This window comes from Phoenix dactylifera, chromosome 9 (assembly GCF_009389715.1).
Source record: "Phoenix dactylifera cultivar Barhee BC4 chromosome 9, palm_55x_up_171113_PBpolish2nd_filt_p, whole genome shotgun sequence".
Lineage (NCBI taxonomy): Eukaryota > Viridiplantae > Streptophyta > Magnoliopsida > Arecales > Arecaceae > Phoenix > Phoenix dactylifera.
Window position 1 is genome coordinate 7091159 of NC_052400.1, and position 19639 is coordinate 7110797.

General features: G+C 41.9%; 1 pseudogene; it reads right to left on the reverse strand.

Annotated features, from left to right (window-relative positions):
- Positions 1-5903: 5903 nt before the first annotated feature.
- On the reverse strand, positions 5904-10689 carry LOC120111982 (annotated as a pseudogene).
- Positions 10690-19639: the final 8950 nt, after the last annotated feature.

The window sequence follows — 19639 nt, forward strand, 5'->3', positions numbered from 1 at the left end:
GATTGTTTATTATCACAACTCAGGACCTCACCTAAAAAAGACTAGCTAGAAGGTATTATTTAAGTTTTTAGGACCTGTATAAGTATCCAAAATCTACCCAGTCATATCCAATGTGGAACTAAATATATGCTTGCATAGGTCCTCACATGCATTTTCCATTTAAGCTCTAACGTCCTCACTAAACTATGGATCCAAATCCATTCAAATCCACTCATGATAACACTACGATAAGCTTGTGGTCAACTCAGATGGGCTCCTGCTGCAATGTCTCCTAATCCACATAGTCTATAACTTGAGTTTGATACCATACGTCATAATCTAGGACCTCAACCAAAAAGAGCCAAATGGTGTTATTTCGTTTTCTTAGTCCTATATAAGGACCCAAGATTTGTCTAGTATATAGTTGATATGGGACTAAACATATGTTCATACGGATTCTAACATGTTTACAGCAATCTAAAATCTTACCTAAAAAGGCTAGTCGAAAGATATTATTTCGATTTCTTGGCTCTTTATAAGTATCCAAGATCCACCCAATGCATAGCTGATGTGGGAACATGCCTACACAAGTCCTCATATACTCCTTCTATTTAAGTCATAGCATCCTTGCTAGGCTAAGAATTCAAATCTATTCAAATCAAATCACAAACACCACGATCATCCCATATTTAGCCTAAATGGTCCTTGCTATAGTGTCCTATAGTTCACATAGCCCATGGGCCGGATCTCCTTTGATATCATTTTATGACAACCTAAGATCTTACCTAAAAGATTAGTCAAAATGTATTATTAGATGCCTTGGCATTGTATAAGTATCTAAGATCTACTTAGTGTATAGTCGATATGGGACTAAATATACCGGCACAAGTCCTCATAATTGATTATGGTATCTTATATACTAATAATTCTTCGGTCAAGTTAGCATGCTTTACAAATGCTGACTATGCTAGTAATGTGGACACATATAGGTCTAACGCTGGTTATTTTCTTAGCTTGAGATTTTGTATGATATCTTGGTGTAATAAAAGCTATCCTACTGTTGCATTGTCTTCACGGAAGCAGAGTATCGTGTGGTTGTAATGGTAGTTCAGGAATTTATTTGGCTTAGGAGATTTCTTGATGATTTAGGTCGGCACACTGCCACATTGTTCCTTTTTATTGTAATTATGAGAGTGCTATCCATTAGCAAGAAATTTGATGTTTGATGCAAGGACAAACTACATCGAGGTTCATTATCACTTCATTAGAGAGGAAATTATGGATGAAGTTAATTTGCTTTTAATTTCCACGAAGGACCATTAGCAGATATCTTCACCAAAAGATTGGTAGTTGAGCAGTTTAAAGATTTACATAGCAAGCTCAGCATTTTTAGCATAGTAGAGTTCATAATGAGGAGGAGTATTGGAGTCACAAACTCTAACACTTAATTGATGTTGCCCAGATAGACAACCCAAGAGGGGGGGGGGGGGGGTGAATTGGGTTTTAAAATAATCTTACAATTTAAAACGATGTGGATGACTAATTAAAGCTATTGCAAGTTGTTCGATTAATTGCTATGTGCTGTGAGTGATATGAGAGTAAGAGAAAGAGAGACAATCAATCACAAACACCAAGTTTTATAGTGGTTCGGAGCTAACCCTTGCTCCTACGTCCACTCCCCAAGTCTCACTTGGGAATTCACTATAACCCCTTGGATTACAGCCGGTTGTTTTCCAAGCTCACAACCAAACTTGTTGTTTTACGAGCTCACAACGAACTTGGTCGGTTTTTCCAGGCTCACCGACTAGAACCAACCCCGATTGTTTTTCCGGGATCACAATCGAACCCTTACACGTTGGTTTTACACTCGGCTCACCAACCAACCTCTATACCCTTGATTCAATCCCCCGATTGAACCAAGCAAAGACAATGTGTAGATGAAAAGAACAAACAGAAAAATACAGCTTCTCAAAAGCAGATAAATGGCAATATGAACAATAACGAAGTTAAGAGCCCTCAAACGCTTTTAAGTTGGAGAAGAGGAAGGGCTTCTTGAACTTCGGGTCTCCTCTTGAATGTGTAGTCGACTTGAATGCAGGAGGAGGCTCTTTCAATGTTGGGAAGAAGTAGGTGGATGCAGTTAATGCTGCTCTTCCCTCTTTTTCGTTGAAGAACAAGTTGCAGAGATTGAAAGCTTGATTACTTGGAGTGGAATGGTTGTTCTCTGCTTTGCTACAGTCCTCTGTGGCTATTTAAACCAACTCCCACGGAAACTAGCCGTTAGAGAGCTTTTTCTGCCTGTTCTGCACACTCTGTACACCCTGACAATGTGTCCGTTGGTGGGTTGGAGTCGACTCGCGCGATCAGGAGTCGACTCGGCTGTAGCGGGAGTCGACTCATGCTTTTCTGGAGTCGACTCGGCAACTGTTTCGGATTTGAATTAAAGTAGCCTCTTAGACTGGGAGTCGACTCGTCTTGACCTGGAGTCGACTCGCCAACTTCTGGAGCTGATTTGGCTTTCTCGGAGTCAGCTCATCCCATGGAGTCCGTGGATCTATTTTTGAATTTGGTCCACTCGAGTCGACTCGACAATCCTGGGAGTCGACTCGGCGCTCAGAGCCCGAACTCCCTATCTTCTGTCTTTTGCCTCGTCCAGTCTTGGAGTCGACTCGAACTTCCCCGGAGTCGACTCAGCTCTCAGTTTCCGAAACACTGTCTTCTGTTTTTTTGATGTAGAGCTGCCTTGGAGTCGACTCTAGCTGTCTGGGAGTCGACTCGAATCTCAGAGACAGTAAATTGGTCTTCTGTCTTCTTTGTGGTTGCGGAGTCTCGGAGTCGACTCGCGTATTGCGGGAGTCGACTCGAATCTCAGAGTTCGAAAAAAACGTTCTCTGACTTTTTCCTTGTGTTCCTCTGAGAGTCGACTCTCACTTTCTTTGAAGTCGACTTGCCAACCATCGGAGTCGACTCGCGTTCCACGGGAGTCGACTCGAATCTCAGACCCGAAAACTGCTCTCTGACTTTTCTGCCTGTGGCTCCTTGGAGTCGACTCTTGCTACCCTGAAGTCGACTCGGTGAACATCGGAGTCGACTCGCGCACTTCAGGAGTCGACTCGCTGACAGGTTTTGAGTTGATGCTTTCTGTTCGTCTGTCTGTTCTAAGTCGGAGTCGACTCGTACTTATCCGGAGTCGACTCGAGCCCGTGCCAGTGAACTTGATACGCTTGGAGTCGACTCGTGATACTCTGGAGTCGACTCGAGTCTCAGACTTTGGTTCAGGCTGACTTCTTAACTTATCCAAAATATTATGAACCAAGTCTAGAGACACTTAGACAAGATTTTTACTGAAACACTTAATTGAATTCATTAGTAAACAAGAGATATACTCAAATGCTTTGAGCTCATCAAAATCAAATAGGATTTTAATCAATCACTCCACAATCTCCCCCTTTTTGATGAAGACAAAAAATTGAGTATATGTAAAGTGAATTGCCTCAATAAACAATGAAATAAAATCCATAATTGAATTCAAATGTCTGGTAATTCAATTTATCCAAGCTTGAAAGGAGTGAAACAATAAATTTCGGAGTTAAAGCTCCCCCTTTCATTTGGAATTATATAAGCCTTCATATTATACAATCAATTGTTTGGCTTATATATCTTTAATGATTTAGCTTGATTAATATTCAGATTCTCCCCCTCAACATATGCATTCTACTATGTTTTGATTCTCTGAATTTCCTTTTAATGCTTTGAAGTTTTTGAACTGAATTTTTTGTTTTTAGAGGGAAAATCTGTCAATTTGTTCTTGAGTAGGATTCAGCTAATCTCCGAATATCCCTTGAATAGATTCTGAAGATTACTCCATTAGGAGCCCCAAAAGAGAGATAATGAGCCTCGAGGTACCAAATCCACTTAGAACAAATTTTGTGTGTTTTAACAGTTTTTTTGATTTTCATTGATTCCTTTTACATATTTTATACATATTTCTCCCCCTTTTTGTCATCGTATCAAAAAGAAGGTAAGCACACACAATCAATGGCACAACCAATCAATCATCAAATGGCATAGAATTGAAGAAAATATGGCTACTCATTGTATTGATTTGCATGTAAATACATTTGAGAGTACAAAAAAAAAATAAGGCAAAACAATACAGTCAAAACAAAACACAAAAAGTAGCTATGGTCTCCTCGAGGATGTAGCTCCTCCTCTCGAAGATGTATCTCCTGCCGCAGCTCCCGGAGCTGCTCAGGAGCGATGCGGACCTCCATGGATGGTGGAGCCGAGGAGGAGGGTCCGGCGGAGGTGGTAGGAGCAGAAGTGGATGGAAAGTCTGGTAAGTCGGGAAGGTCAGAGTCTGGCTCAGGACTGGGGGAAGGTCTGGTGGTCTGTGTGGTGATGGAAGACTTCCTAACCCATGTCCCCTCTCTCTTCCGAAATCCCATCCTGTGTAGGGTCCCTGCACGCGTGCGATCAGTCCATCGCAATGCGCGAAAGGGTTCCCCCTCAGGGATAGGAATCTCGTACTCCCTAAATAACAAGGTGAAGACCATACCGTAGGGCAAAGTGAGCCTAGGTCTGTCTAGTGGCTCACACATGTATCGATATATGAGTTTGGGAAAGTTGATTGGGGTGTCATGAAGCATGTAGAACATGAGAGCTAGGTCTCTCTCAGATACAAAGTCAAATCTCCCGGTCTTAGGGAAGATGGACCTAGACAATATACTTAGGAGGATCCGCATCTCAATCGGAAGTGAGCTAGCGGATACCTCGTCTAAGGGTGACTGGGGTGGATGCCCTAGAACGGCCGTAAGGGCCTCAACCCTGTCCTCGGGATGTGTGGGAGCCACCCCTACTAGTGGAAGGTGGAGGATGTGGGCAATAAGATCCTCCGTAATGAACAGAGGGACACCGGCTACCGTGCCCTCGATACCCCCATCTCTCCGATGGACGGTACCGTAAAACTCTCTAATGAGCCCTGGATATGTGGGGAGATCTAAGGTGAGGAAGTACTCTAAGCCCTGGGGCCCTAAGTCTATCACTTATAGTGAACCCTTCCCGGGAGAGATAGTCGAAGTCGACATATCTCCCGGTGGTGACGGCCTTCCCGGCTAATGGCCTCGCGGGAAACCGCCCTTGGCGGGGAACGAGCCGGAGGTTGTGGCCTCGCGGGATCGTGCCGAGCCTTGGAGCGCCTCTCAGGACCGGCCTCGGGTCGGGACCTCTTCCGGACTACGGTTTTACGCGGCATAATGACCTAGAACGGGATGAAAACCTAAAGGATGGTGAAAGGTCGACGGAGAAGGCTTGGGAACGACCGGAGACGACCTAGGAAGGGAGGAAAACCCTAAGGGACGGTGAAAAATCGACGGGAAAAGGCCTTTGGGACGACCGGGGACGACCTAGGAGTCGGCTCTAGGGCTTGTGAACAGTGGCGGCTGAGAAAGAAGTGTTTTCGAAACGACAAAGTTAGGGTTAAAAAGTCGGATCCCGACTGCGAGTCGACTCCACTGAGTCGCGAGTCGACTCGACCTCGAGTCGACTCCAGAATATGCGCGAGTCGACTCTCCTTATGCGCCTGTAGACCTCGAGTCGACTCCCGACTATATGAGAGTCGACTCCCCCTCTGCTGCCATCTTTGCGAGTCGACTCCCGCAAATGCGCGAGTCGACTCCCCCTTAGGAGCCGACTCTGAAACTTACTCGAGTCGTCTCTAACTTTGGCACGCACCTAAAAATCATGTTATGTTCGTGCCGAATGAGGAAAAATCACTAAATTATGATCTGATTTGATGATCATTGAAAAGAAACTCTATTTTAACCACAATCTAATCATCAAAATCAACGAATCTAGTGGAAACTACCACTAGGATGGATCAATCACTCCTAATCCCCTCCTAAGCACACTAAACCTCTCCTCACTTAGGGGTTTTGTAAAATGTCTGCTAATTGATCATCAGTACAAACAAATTGTAGTGTCACATCACCATTCAGTACATGATCTCTTATGAAGTGATGTCTTATCTCAATGTGTTTAGTTCTTGAATGCTGAATTGGATTTTTAGTTAGATTAATGGCACTTGTATTATCACAGTTAATAGGTATTTTATCTTGTTTAATGCCATAATCTTCTAATTGTTGTTTGATCCACAAGATTTGAGCACAACAACTTCCGGCTGCAACATATTCAGCTTCAGCAGTAGATAATGCAACCGAGTTTTGTTTCTTGCTAAACCATGAGATTAGGTTTTCTCCTAGAAATTGACAAGACCCGCTGGTACTTTTTCTATCAAGCTTACATCCAGCGAAGTCTGAATCTGTGTATCCTATTAAGTTTAGGCTAGATTCTTTAGAGTACCATAACCCTATATTCTTAGTTCCTATTAAGTATTTAAAAATTCTCTTAACTGCAACTAGATGTGATTCCTTAGGATTAGCCTGATATCTAGCACACATGCAGACACTAAACATAATATCAGGTCTACTTGCAGTAAGATACAATAAAGATCCTATCATACCTCTATACAATTTCTGATCTACAGATTTACCTGATTCATCTTGGTCTAATTTGCTGATTGACTTGTTTCCCTCCATATCAAACTTCTTGAGCATCTCCTTGATATATTTGGCTTGATTGATGAAGATGCCTCCTTCAGACTGTTTGATTTGAAGCCCGAGGAAGTAGTTCAGCTCTCCCATCATGCTCATCTCAAATTCACTCTGCATCAAATCAGCAAATTCTTCGCAGAGACGATTGTTAGTAGCACCGAAAATGATATCATCAACATAAATCTGTACTAGTAGCATATCTTGGTTTTTCTTTTTCAGAAATAGTGTTGTATCTACATTACCCCTAGAGAACTCATGTTCTAGTAGGAATTTGCTAAGCCTCTCATACCATGCTCTAGGTGCTTGTTTTAAACCATAAAGTGCTTTGTTCAGTTTATATACATGATTAGGGTATTGATGATTTTCAAAACCAGAAGGTTGTTCTACATATACCTCCTCATTTATATACCCATTTAAAAATGCACTTTTTACATCCATTTGAAATAGTTTGAAGTCCTTAGAGCATGCATATGCTAATAATAATCTAATAGCCTCAAGTCTAGCTACAGGAGCAAAGGTTTCATCAAAATCTATACCTTCTTCTTGATTATAACCCTTTGCTACTAGTCTAGCCTTATTCCTTATAACAATTCCATTTTCATCAAGTTTATTTTTATAAATCCATTTAGTACCTATAATCGGATATTCAGAAGGTCTCTCTACTAGATTCCATACCTTATTTCTAGTAAATTGGTTTAATTCTTCTTGCATTGCATTTATCCAATTTACATCATTTTCAGCTTCTTCTATATGTTTGGGCTCAAAGTGTGAGACGAAAGCTAGATGGTTATTTAAATTCCTAGGAGATGCTCTAGTCCTAACCGGTTGAGATGGATCATCTAGAATTAGTTCCTTAGGATGCCCGTGAGCATACCTCCAAGCTTTAGTTAGCCCATGATTCACAATAGCCTCTTGGCTTGATGATGCTCCTTCAATCAATTTTTGATTATCATCTTGTAATGTCATCTCATCTATCTTTTCTTCAAGAATTTCAGCATCATCATCAAAGTTAACTTTCTTACTAGAGGAGATGTCACTAGAATCATCAAATACAACATGTATAGATTCTTCTATAACTAAGGTTCTTTTATTAAAGACTCTATAGGCTTTACTAGTTGTAGAGTAACCTAAGAATATTCCCTCATCAGATTTAGAGTCAAATTTACCTAGATTATCTTTCCCATTATTATGAACAAAACACCTACATCCAAAAATATGAAAGTAATTAACTTTTGGTTTTCTGTTTTTCCAAAGTTCATAAGGTGTTTTCTTTATGATGGGTCTCAATAGAACTCTATTTAATATATGACAAGAAGTATTAATGGCTTCTCCCCAAAAGTACTTAGGGAGGTTACTTTCACATAACATAGTTCTAGCCATTTCCTCTAGAGTTCTATTTTTCCTCTCCACAACTCCATTTTGTTGTGGTGTCCTAGGTGCAGAAAAATTATGGGTTATCTCCTTTTTACTACAAAACTCATCAAATGACTGATTTTCGAATTCGGTACCATGGTCACTTCTAATGACTATTACTGAAGTATCTCTAGCATTGGTTACTTCCTTATGAAACTTTTTAAATACTGAAAAAGCTTGATCTTTATGTGCTAAGAACATAACCCAAGTGTATCTAGAATAGTCATCTACAATAACTAGACCATATTTATTTCCACCTAGGCTAGTGGTTCTAGTTGGTCCGAATAGGTCCATGTGTAATAATTCTAGAGGTCTAGATGTAGAGACACATTTTATGGATTTAAATGAGTTCCTAGATTGTTTGCCAAATTGACATGCTTCACATATTTTGTTCTTCTCAAATTTTAATTTTGGCAAACCTATCACGGAATCTCTTTTAACTAGTTTTAGTTATTGTGTCCATGCTTGCATGACCTAACTTACGGTGCCATAACCAGCTAGCATCATTATCCTTAGTTTTCATTAACAACTAAACATTGGTTATGTTTGGCAAGATCTTCAAGGTCTACAACATACACATTCCACGTCTAATTCCTTTAAAAACTAAACTATTGTCATTAGGGTTTGTTATAATGCATAGTGATGGTTTAAACATAACATCATACCCTTTATCACATAATTGACTAATGCTTAATAAGTTATGCTTAAGACCATCAACATATCTAACATTATCAATAAAAGTAGAAGGGGTAATTTGAACTTTACCAATACCAATGATGTGACCTTGGTTGTTGTCTCCAAAAGTCACAGCACCTCCCTTCTTAGCTTCAAGGATGAAAAATTGATCCTTGTCACCCGTCATGTGTCTTGAGCAGCCACTATCTAAATACCAGCAGTTTTTATTGACCTTGGCTGCAAGACACTCCTACACAAGCAAATCATATCATCTTAGGTACCCAAGTTTTCTTGGGTCCTTCATGGTTAGTCAAGTTGGTTCCTTTTGGAACCCATACCCTTTTAATTTTTCTTTTTGTTTTACCTTTCCTAAAATTACACACATTTGCTTTATGACCTATAGTTCCACAACAAAAGCAGGTTATTTTCTTAGTTTTACTTTCCCCCAGCTTTAACAAAGAAGTTACTAAGAAGTTTTTGTTTATTTCTTGGTTTATATCCTAAACCCGCTTTATTAAATACTGCTCGTTGACTATTTAGTATCATATTTAACTTTTCAGAACTATATGTAAATTTTTCAACCAAAGGTTTGTATTTGTTAAGTTCTTTAGTTAGTGTTTGATTTTCTGCTTTTAGATCATTTAGTTCTTTTGTGAGATCCTTGTTTAAGATTTGTTTATGGTTTTTAAGTTCTGAAAATTCCTTAGTTAGTTCTTCGTTATCTTTACTTAAGGTGTTAGTTTTCTTAATTAAGAGTTGGTTGCTTGTCTTAAGTTCTAGATTTTCTTTGGTGATACAGTCCTTATCCTTAACTAGTTTATCGCATTTAAGTATGTATGATTGATTAGCTATTTTTAGTTCTTTATTCTTAAGATTTATGGCCTTATTATTCTATCATTAATTCATTAAATGCATCATAAAGTTCATCAAAAGAAAAATCGAGATGTGATTCAGATGTTACCTCATTTTCATTGGCCATGAAGCACAAATTGGCCTTTTCTTCTTGTTCTTCATCCGATGATGAAGATGATGCGTCGGAGTCCGATAAGGTGGTGACGAGGACTTTCTTCTTTTGTACTTGTTGCCCTTCTTTAGTAAGGGACACTCAGCTCTGATGTGTCCCAATTTTTTACACTCATAGCAGCCAATCCCCTCATTTTCTCTTTCCTTACCTTTGTCCTTGCGGTAGGAATTTGAGGGGCCTCTCCTTTGATAATAGGACTTCTTGTGGTTGATGAATTTTCTGAATTTGCGCACAAGAAGAGCCTCACCATCATCTTCCTCATGTTCTTCTTCTTCACTGCTGCTACTTGCAAGACAAGTCCTTGTTAGATGAAGTAGATTTAAGAGCTATTACCTTTTTCTTATGGGAGGACTCTTCCTCGTTGTGTTGCTTCATGGTTAGCTCGTGCATCATTAGGGATCCAAGAAGCTCCTCAAGTGGTAACTTGTTCAAGTCCTTGGCTTCTTGGATTGCCGTCACTTTAGCTTCCCATGACCTTGGTAGACAACGAAGGATTTTCCTGACAAGCTCACTGTTAGTATAGTTCTTGCCAAGGCTTTTTAGGCCATTGACAATGTCAGTAAACCTAGTGAACATGCATGTGATTGTTTCATTAGAATCCATTTTAAATAGTTCATACTTATGAACCAAAATATTTATTTTGGATTCTTTGACTTGATTCGTGCCCTCATGGGTCACTTCAAGTCTGTCCCAAATCTCTTTTGCAGAATTGCAAGTTGAGACCCTATTGAATTCATTTCTATCTAAGGCACAATAAAGCACATTCATAGCTTTAGAGTTTAGTTGTGCCTTTCTCATGTCATGTTCATCCCAATCCTTTTCTAGTTTGGGTACCGTGACACCCTCTACATATATGAATGGGATGTATGGCCCATTTACTACAATGGTCCACATCTCATAGTCTTGGGCTTGGATGAATATTCTCATCCTAGCCTTCCAATATGAGTAGTCGGATCCATTAAAGAATGGGGGACTTTGGGTGGACTGACCCTCAATGTTGGGAAGATCCAAATGGGGTTGTCATTTCGATCTTTTACTCTTGGGTAGAAGAGTTTAGGCTCTGATACCACTTGTTGCCCCAGATAGACAACCCAAGAGGGGGGGGGGGGGGTGAATTGGGTTTTAAAATAATCTTACAATTTAAAACGATGTGGATGACTAATTAAAGCTATTGCAAGTTGTTCGATTAATTGCTATGTGCTGTGAGTGATATGAGAGTAAGAGAAAGAGAGACAATCAATCACAAACACCAAGTTTTATAGTGGTTCGGAGCTAACCCTTGCTCCTACGTCCACTCCCCAAGTCTCACTTGGGAATTCACTATAACCCCTTGGATTACAGCCGGTTGTTTTCCAAGCTCACAACCAAACTTGTTGTTTTACGAGCTCACAACGAACTCGGTCGGTTTTCCCAGGCTCACCGACTAGAACCAACCCCGATTGTTTTTCTCGGGATCACAATCGAACCTTTACACGTTGGTTTTACACTCGGCTCACCAACCAACCTCTATACCCTTGATTCAATCCCCCGATTGAACCAAGCAAAGACAATGTGTAGATGAAAAGAACAAACAGAAAAATACAGCTTCTCAAAAGCAGATAAATGGCAATATGAACAATAACGAAGTTAAGAGCCCTCAAACGCTTTTAAGTTGGAGAAGAGGAAGGGCTTCTTGAACTTCGGGTCTGTGGAGTGATTGATTAAAACCCTATTTGATTTTGATGAGCTCAAAGCATTTGAGTATATTTCTTGTTTACTAATGAATTCAATTAAGTGTTTTCAGTGAAAATCTTCTCTAAGTGTCTCTAGACTTGGTTCATAGTATTTCGGATAAGTTAAGAAGTCAGCTTGAACCAAAGTCTGAGACTCGAGTCGACTCCAGAGTATCACGAGTCGACTCCAAGCGTATCAAGTTCACTGGCACGGGCTCGAGCCGACTCCGGATCGGTACGAGTCGACTCCGACTGAGAACAGACAGACGAACAGAAAGCTTCAATTCAAAACCTGTCAGCGAGTCCGACTCCCGAAGTGCGCGAGTCGACTCCAATGTTTACCGAGTCGACTCCGGAGAAGTATGAGTCGACTCCAAGGAGTCACAGGCAGAAAAGTCAGAGAGCAGTTTTCGGGTCTGAGATTCGAGTCGACTCCAGTGGAACGCGAGTCGACTCCGATGGTTGGCAAGTCGACTCCAAAGAAAGTGAGAGTCGACTCTCAGAGGAACACAAGGAAAAAGACAGAAAGCATTTTTCGGACTCTGAGATTCGAGTCGACTCCCGCAATACGCGAGTCGACTCCGAGACTCCGTGACCACAAAGAAGACAGAAGACCAAGTTACTGCCTCTGAGATTCGAGTCGACTCCCAGACAGCTAGAGTCGACTCCAAGGCAGCTTCACATCAAAAAGGCAGAAGACCAAGTTTCAGAAACTGAGAGCCGAGTCGACTCTGAGGAAGTTCGAGTCGACTCCAAGACTGGACGAGCCAAAAAGACAGAAGATAGGGAGTTCGGGCTCTGAGCGCCGAGTCGACTCCCAGGATTGACGAGTCGACTCGAGTGGACCAAATTCAAAAATAAATCCACGGACTCCATGGGATGAGCCGACTCCGAGAAAGCCAAGCCAGCTCCAGAAGTTGGCGAGACGACTCTGGGTCAAGACGAGTCGACTCCCAGTCGCGAAGGCAACTTTAATTCAAATCTGGAACAGTTGCCGAGTCGACTCCGGAAAAGTATGAGTCGACTCCCGCTACAGACGAGTCAACTCCTGATCGCGCGAGTCGACTCCAACCCACCAACAGACACATTGTCAGGCTGTGCAGAGTGTGCAGAACGGGCAGAAAAAGGTGTCTAACGGCTAGTTTTCCGTGGGGGTTGGTTTAAATAGCCACAGAAGACTGTAGCAAGTAGAGAACAACCATTCCACTCCAAGTATTCAAGCATTCAATCTCTGCAACATGTTCTTCAATGAAAAAAGAGGGAAGAGCTGCATTAACTGCATCCACCTACATCTTCCCAGCAATTAAAGAATCCTCCTCCTGCATTCAGTCGACTACACATTCAAGAGGAGACCCGAAGTTTAAGAAGCCATTCCTCTTCTCCAACTTAAAAGCGTTTGAGGGCTTCTAAACTCTTTTCAGATTATATTGTTTTCCATCTGCTTTTGAGAAGCTTAGTTTTCTGTTTGTCTATATTATTTACAACTTGTATCTGCTTGGTTCAATCGGGGGATTGAATCAAGGGTATTGAGGTTGGTTGGTGAGCCGAGTGTAAAACCAGACGTGTGTAAGGGTTCGATTGTGATCCCGGAAAAACAATCGGGGTGGTTCTAGTCGGTGAGCCTGGGAAAACCGACCGAGTTCGTTGTGAGCTCGTAAAACAACAAGTTTGGTTGTGAGCTTGGAAAACAACCGGCTGTAATCCAAGGGGGTTATAGTGAATTCCCAAGTGAGACTTGGGGAGTGGACGTAGGAGCAAGGGTTAGCTCCGAACCACTATAAAACTTGGTGTTTGTGATTGATTGTCTCTCTTCTTCTTCCTCTCATATCACTCACAGCACATAGCAATTAATTAAACAACTTGCAATAGTTTTAATTAGTCATTCACAACGTTTTAAATAGCTAAATTATTTTAAAACCCAATTCACCCCCCTCTTGGGTTGTCTATCTGGGCAACAAGTGGTATCAGAGCCTAAACTCTTCTATCCTAAGAGTCAAAGATCAAAATGACAACCCCATTTGGATCTTCCCACATTGAGGGTCAGTCCACCCAAAGACGCCCCATTCTTTAATGGATCCGACTACTCATATTGGAAGGCTAGGATGAGAATATTCATCCAAGCCCAAGATTATGAGATGTGGACCATTGTAGTAAATGGGCCATACATCCCATCCATATATGTAGAGGGTGTCACTGTACCCAAACTAGAAAAGGATTGGGATGAGCATGACATGAGAAAGGCACAACTAAATTCCAAAGCTATGAATGTGCTTTACTGTGCCTTAGATAGAAATGAATTCAATAGGGTCTCAACTTGCAATTCTGCAAAAGAGATTTGGGACAGACTTGAAGTGACCCATGAGGGCACGAACCAAGTCAAAGAATCCAAAATAAATATTTTGGTTCATAAGTATGAACTATTTAAAATGGATTCTAATGAAACAATCACATGCATGTTCACTAGGTTTACTGACATTGTCAATGGCCTAAAAAGCCTTGGCAAAAATTATACTAACAGTGATCTTGTCAGAAAAATTCTTCGCTGTCTACCAAGGTCATGGGAAGCCAAGGTGACGGCAATCCAAGAAGCTAAGGACTTGAACAAGCTTCCACTTGAAGAGCTCCTTGGATCCCTAATGAACCCACGAGCTAACAATGAAGCAGCACAGCGAAGAAGAGTCCTCCCATAAGAAAAAGGTAATAGCTCTTAAATCTACTTCATCTAACAAAGATTTGTCTTGCAGCAGCAGCAGTCAAGAAGAAGAGCTTGAGGGAGATGATGGTGAGGCTCTTCTTGTGCGCAAGTTCAGAAAATTCATCAACCACAAGAAGTCCTATCATCAAAGGAGAGGCCCCTCAAATTCCTACCGCAAGGATAAAGGTAAGGAAAGGGAAAGTGAGGGGATTGGGTGTTATGAGTGCAAGAAACCGGGGCACATTCGAGCTGAGTGTCCCTTACTAAAGAAAGGGAGCAAATACAAGAAGAAGAAAGCTCTCGTCACCACCCTATCGGACTCGGACTCATCATCATCATCATCCGGATGATGAACAAGAAGAAAAGGCCAATCTCTGCTTCATGGCCAATGAAAATGAGGTAACGTCCGAATCGCATCTAGATTTTACATTTGATGAACTTTATGATGCATTTAATAAATTAATGATAGAATATAAGGCCATAAATCTTAAGAATAAAGAACTAAAAATAGCTAATCAATCATACCTACATAAATACGATAAATTAGTTAAGGATAAGGAATTAATCACCAAAGAAAATATAGAACTTAAGACAAGCAACCAACTCTTAACTCAAAAGACTAATACCTTAACTAAAGAAAATGAAAGGCTGAATAAAGAAACATTAGAACCTAAAAAAACAAACAAATCTTAAACAAGGATCTCACAAAAGAACTAAATGATCTAAAAGCAGAAAATCAAAACACTAACTAAAGAACTTGAAAAATACAAGCCTTTGGTTGAAAAAATTTACATATAGTTCAGAAAATTGATATGATACTTAATAGTCAACGAGCGGTATTCAATAGAGCGGGTTTAGGATATAAACCTAAAAATAAGCAAAAACTTCTTAGTAACTTCTTTGTTAAAGCTGGAGAAAGCAAAACTAAGAAAGTAATCTGCCTTTGTTGTGGAACTATAGGACATAAGGCAAATGTATGTAACTATAGGAAAGGGAAAACTAAAAGAAAAATTAAAAGGGTATGGGTTCCAAAAGGAACCAATATGACTAACCATGAAGGACCCAAGAAAACTTGGGTACCTAAGATTATATGATCCGCTTGTGTAGGAGTGTCTTGCAGCCAAGGTCAACAAAAATTGCTGGTACTTGGATAGTGGCTGCTCAAGACACATGATGGGTGACAAGGATCAATTTTTCACCCTTGAAGCTAAGAAGGGAGGTGCTGTGACTTTTGGAGACAACAACCCAAGGTCACATCATTGGTATTGGTAAAGTTCAAATTATCCCTTCTACTTTTATGTTTAAACCATCACTATGCATTATAACAAACCCTAATGACAATAGTTTAGTTTTTAAAGGAATTAGACGTGGGAATGTGTATGTTGTAGACCTTGAAGATCTTGCCAAACATAACCAATGTCTATGTTGCCCAGATAGACAACCCAAGAGGGGGGGTGAATTGGGTTTTAAAATTAATTTAGATATTTAAAACGTTATGGATGATTAATTAAAAACTATTGGCAAGTTATTTAATTAATCCTAAGTGCTGTGAGTGATGTGAGAGTAAGAAGAAAAGAGCCAATCAATCACAAACACAAGATTTTATAGTGGTTCGGAGCTAACCCTTGCTCCTACGTCCACTCCCCAAGTCTCACTTGGGAATTTCACTATAACCCCCTTGGATTACAGCCGGTTGTTTGCAAGCTCACAACCAAACTTGTTGTTTTACGAGCTCACAACGAACTCGGTCGGTTTTCCCAGGCTCACCGACTAGAACCAACCTCGATTGTTTTCCCGGGCTCACAATCAAACCCTTACACACGTTGGTTTTTAACTTGGCTCACCAACCAACCTTAGTCCCCTTGATTCAATCCCCCGATTGAACCAAGTAAATACAAGTTATAGAAAGAAAGGAAAATAAGCTTCTCAAAAGCAGATGTAAAACAATATAATCAAAAGAGGAGTTAGAAGCCCTCAAACGCTTTTAAGCTGAAGTAGAGGAATGGCTTCTTGAACTCCGGTCTCCTCTCGAATGAGTAGTCGACTTGAATGCAGGAGGAGGAGGCTTTAATTGCTGGGAAGATGTAGTTGGTTGCAGTAAATGCTGATCTTCCCCTTTTTCGTTGAAGAGCACGTTGCAGCGCTTGAAAGCTTGAATGCTTGGAGTGGAATAGTTGTTCTCTGCCTTGCTACAGTCTTCTGTGGCTATTTAAGCCAACCCCCACGGAAACTAGCCGTTACACTGCTTTTTCTGTCCGTTCTGCACACTCTGCGCAGCCTGACAATATGACCGTTGGTGGGTTGGAGTCGACTCGCGCGATCAGGAGTCGACTCGGCTGTAGCGGGAGTCGACTCAAGCTTTTCCGGAGTCGACTCGGCAACTGTTCCAAATTTGAATTAAAGTTGCCGTCACGACTGGGAGTCGACTCGTCTTGACCCGGAGTCGACTCGCCAACTTCTGGAGCTGACCTGGCAATTTTGGAGTCGGCTCATCCACAGAAGTCCGTGGATCCAATTTTGAATTTTGTCCACTCGAGTCGACTCGACTGTCCTTGGAGTCGACTCGAATCTCAGAGCCCGAACTCCCGATCCTCTGTCTTTTGGCTCATCCAGTCTTGGAGTCGACTCGAACTTCCTTGGAGTCGACTCGGCTCTCAGTTTCCGAAAGTTTGGTCTTCTGCCTTTAGACGTGAAGCTTGTCTTGGAGTCGACTCGAGCTGTCTGGGAGTCGACTCGAATCTCAGAGGCAGTAACATGGTTTTCTGTCTGTCGATGGTCGCGGAGTCTCGGAGTCGACTCGTGCAATGCGGGAGTCGACTCGAATCTCAGAGTCCCCAAAAATGCTCTCTGACTTTTTCCTTGTGTTCCGCTGAGAGTCGACTCATGCTTTCTTTGGAGTCGACCTGCCAACCATCGGAGTCGACTCGCGTTCCACTGGAGTCGACTCGAATCTCAGACCCGAAAAAACTGCTCTCTGACTTTTCTTTGTGTACCTCTTGGAGTCGACTCTTACTACCCTGGAGTCGACTCGTTGAACATTGGAGTCGACTCGCGCACTTCAGGAGTCGACTCGTTGACAGGTTCTGAGATGAGGCTTTCTGTTCTCAGTCGGAGTCGACTCGTACTAGTCTGGAGTCGACTCGAGCTCGTGCCAGTGAACTTGATACGCTTGGAGTCGACTCGTGATACTCGGGAGTCGACTCGAGTCTCAGACTTTGGTTCATGCAGCCTTCTTAACTTATCCAAAATACTATGAACCAAGTCTAGAGACACTTGGACAGGATTTTCACTGAAACACTCAATTGAATTCATTAGTAATCACAAGATATACTCAAATGCTTTGAGCTCATCAAAATCAAATGGGGTTTTAATCAATCACTCCACAATCTCCCCCTTTTTGATGATGACAAAACTTTGAGTATCTGTAAAATGACTTGCTCAATAAATAATGAAATAAAATCCATAAATGAATTCAAATGTCTGATAATTTAATTTATCCAAGTTTGAAAGGAGTGAAACAACAAATTTCGGAGTTAAAGCTCCCCCTTTCATTTGGAATATATAAGCCTTCATATTATGCAATCAATTATTTGGCTTATATGTCATTAATGATTTAGCTTGATTAAAATTCAGATTCTCCCCCTCAACATATGCATTCAACTATGTTTTGATTCTCTGAATTTCCTTTTAATGCTTTGAAGTTTTTGAACTGAATTTTTTGTTTTTAGAGGCAAATCTGTCAATTTGTTCTTGAGTAGGATTCAGCTAATCTCCGAATATCCCTTGAATAGATTCTGGAGATTACTCCATTAGGAGCCCCAAAAGAGAGATAATGAGCCTCGAGGTACCGAATCCACTTAGAACAAATTTGTGTGTATTTTTAAGAGTTTATCTTTTTATTTATTTCCATTGATTTCTTTTACATATTTTTTATATTTCTCCCCTTTTACACATTTTATACATATTTCTCCCCCTTTTTGTCATCATACCAAAAAGGAGGTAATCAACCACAATCAATGGCACAACCAATCATCAAATGGCACATAATTGAAGATAAGATGTCTACTCATTGTATTGATATGAATTGAAGTAGATTTGAGCATACAATAAGTAAAGTAAAACAATACAAAACAAAACTCAAACACATCTATGTCCTCCTCGAGGATGAAGCTCCCCCTCTCGAGGATGCATCTCCTCCTCTGGAGGATGGTGCTCCTCCTCTCGAGGATGTGGCTCCTCCTCTCGAGGATGGTGCTCCTCCTCTCAATCGGCTCTGCTCCATGAGGAGGGTGACTGCATCTGTGACATGGCCAAGCTGTGTGATGATAGACGTGGTGGCTCTGCTATGTGTAGTGGAGAGCTCTGTCACCGACGCCTGAAGCCCAGTCACCGATGTCTGAAGTGCGTCCAGCTTGTCGATGAGTACATTCGACAAGCGCTCGGCCCCCTCGGTGGTGGTGTGCATGTCACGACCTATCTCCTCTCGCATCTGTCGAGTGGAGCTCGTGACCTCACTCATGCTGTGGAACTGGGCCTGGACCAAACTCCGGATATTGTAGATCTCTTCCCGTACATGAGCCGTCATGTCAGTCACGGCTGTCAAGGAAGGGACCAACTGAGAAGATACGGGTGCAGGAGTGGGAGCAGGCACCGCACCTCGGAGCTCCCGAAGCAGCTCATCCCTCACCTCTCTGACTATCTCCTGTCGCAGCTCCCGGAGCTGCTCAGGATCAATCCGGACCGCCATAGAGGGTGGTGCCGAGGAGGAAGGTCCGGCGGAGGTGGTAGGAGCAGGAGGAGTGGATGAAGGTCTGGATGGTCTGGAAGGTCTGGGTAGTCTGAATCGGGCTCAGGACTGGGTGAAGGTCTGGTGGTCTGAGCGGTGAGGGTAGACTTCCTAACCCATACCCCCTCTCTCTTCCGAAACCCCATCCTGTGCATGGTCCCCGTATACAAGAGATCTGTCCATCGCAATGCACGAGAGGGTTCCCTCTCAGGAATGGGAATCTCGTACTCCCTAAAGAGAAGAGTAAAAATCATGCCGTATGGGAGGTTGAGCCTAGGTCTATCTAGGGGCTCACACATATACCTATAGATGAGTTTGGGGAAGTTGACCGGGGTGTCCTGAAGAATGTAAGACATAATAGCTAGGTCCCTCTCATTTACAAAATCAAATCTTCCTATCTTAGGGAAGATGGACCTGGACAGAATACTCAAAAGGATTCTCACTTGAATAGGAAGTGAGCTAGCAGATACCTCGTCTAGGGGGGACTGAGGTGGATGCCCTAAGACGACCGTAAGGGCCTCAACTCTATCCTCAGGGTGTGCGGGAGCCACCCCTACTAATGGAAGGTGGAGGATGTGGGCAATGAGATCCTCCGTGACACGCACAGGGACACCTACTACTGTGCCCTCGATACCTCCATCTCCCCGATGGACGGTACTATAAAACTCTTGAACAAGGCCAGGGTAAGTGGGAAGGTCCAAAGTGAGGAAGTACTCTAGGCCCTGGGCTCTAAGCCTATCACCT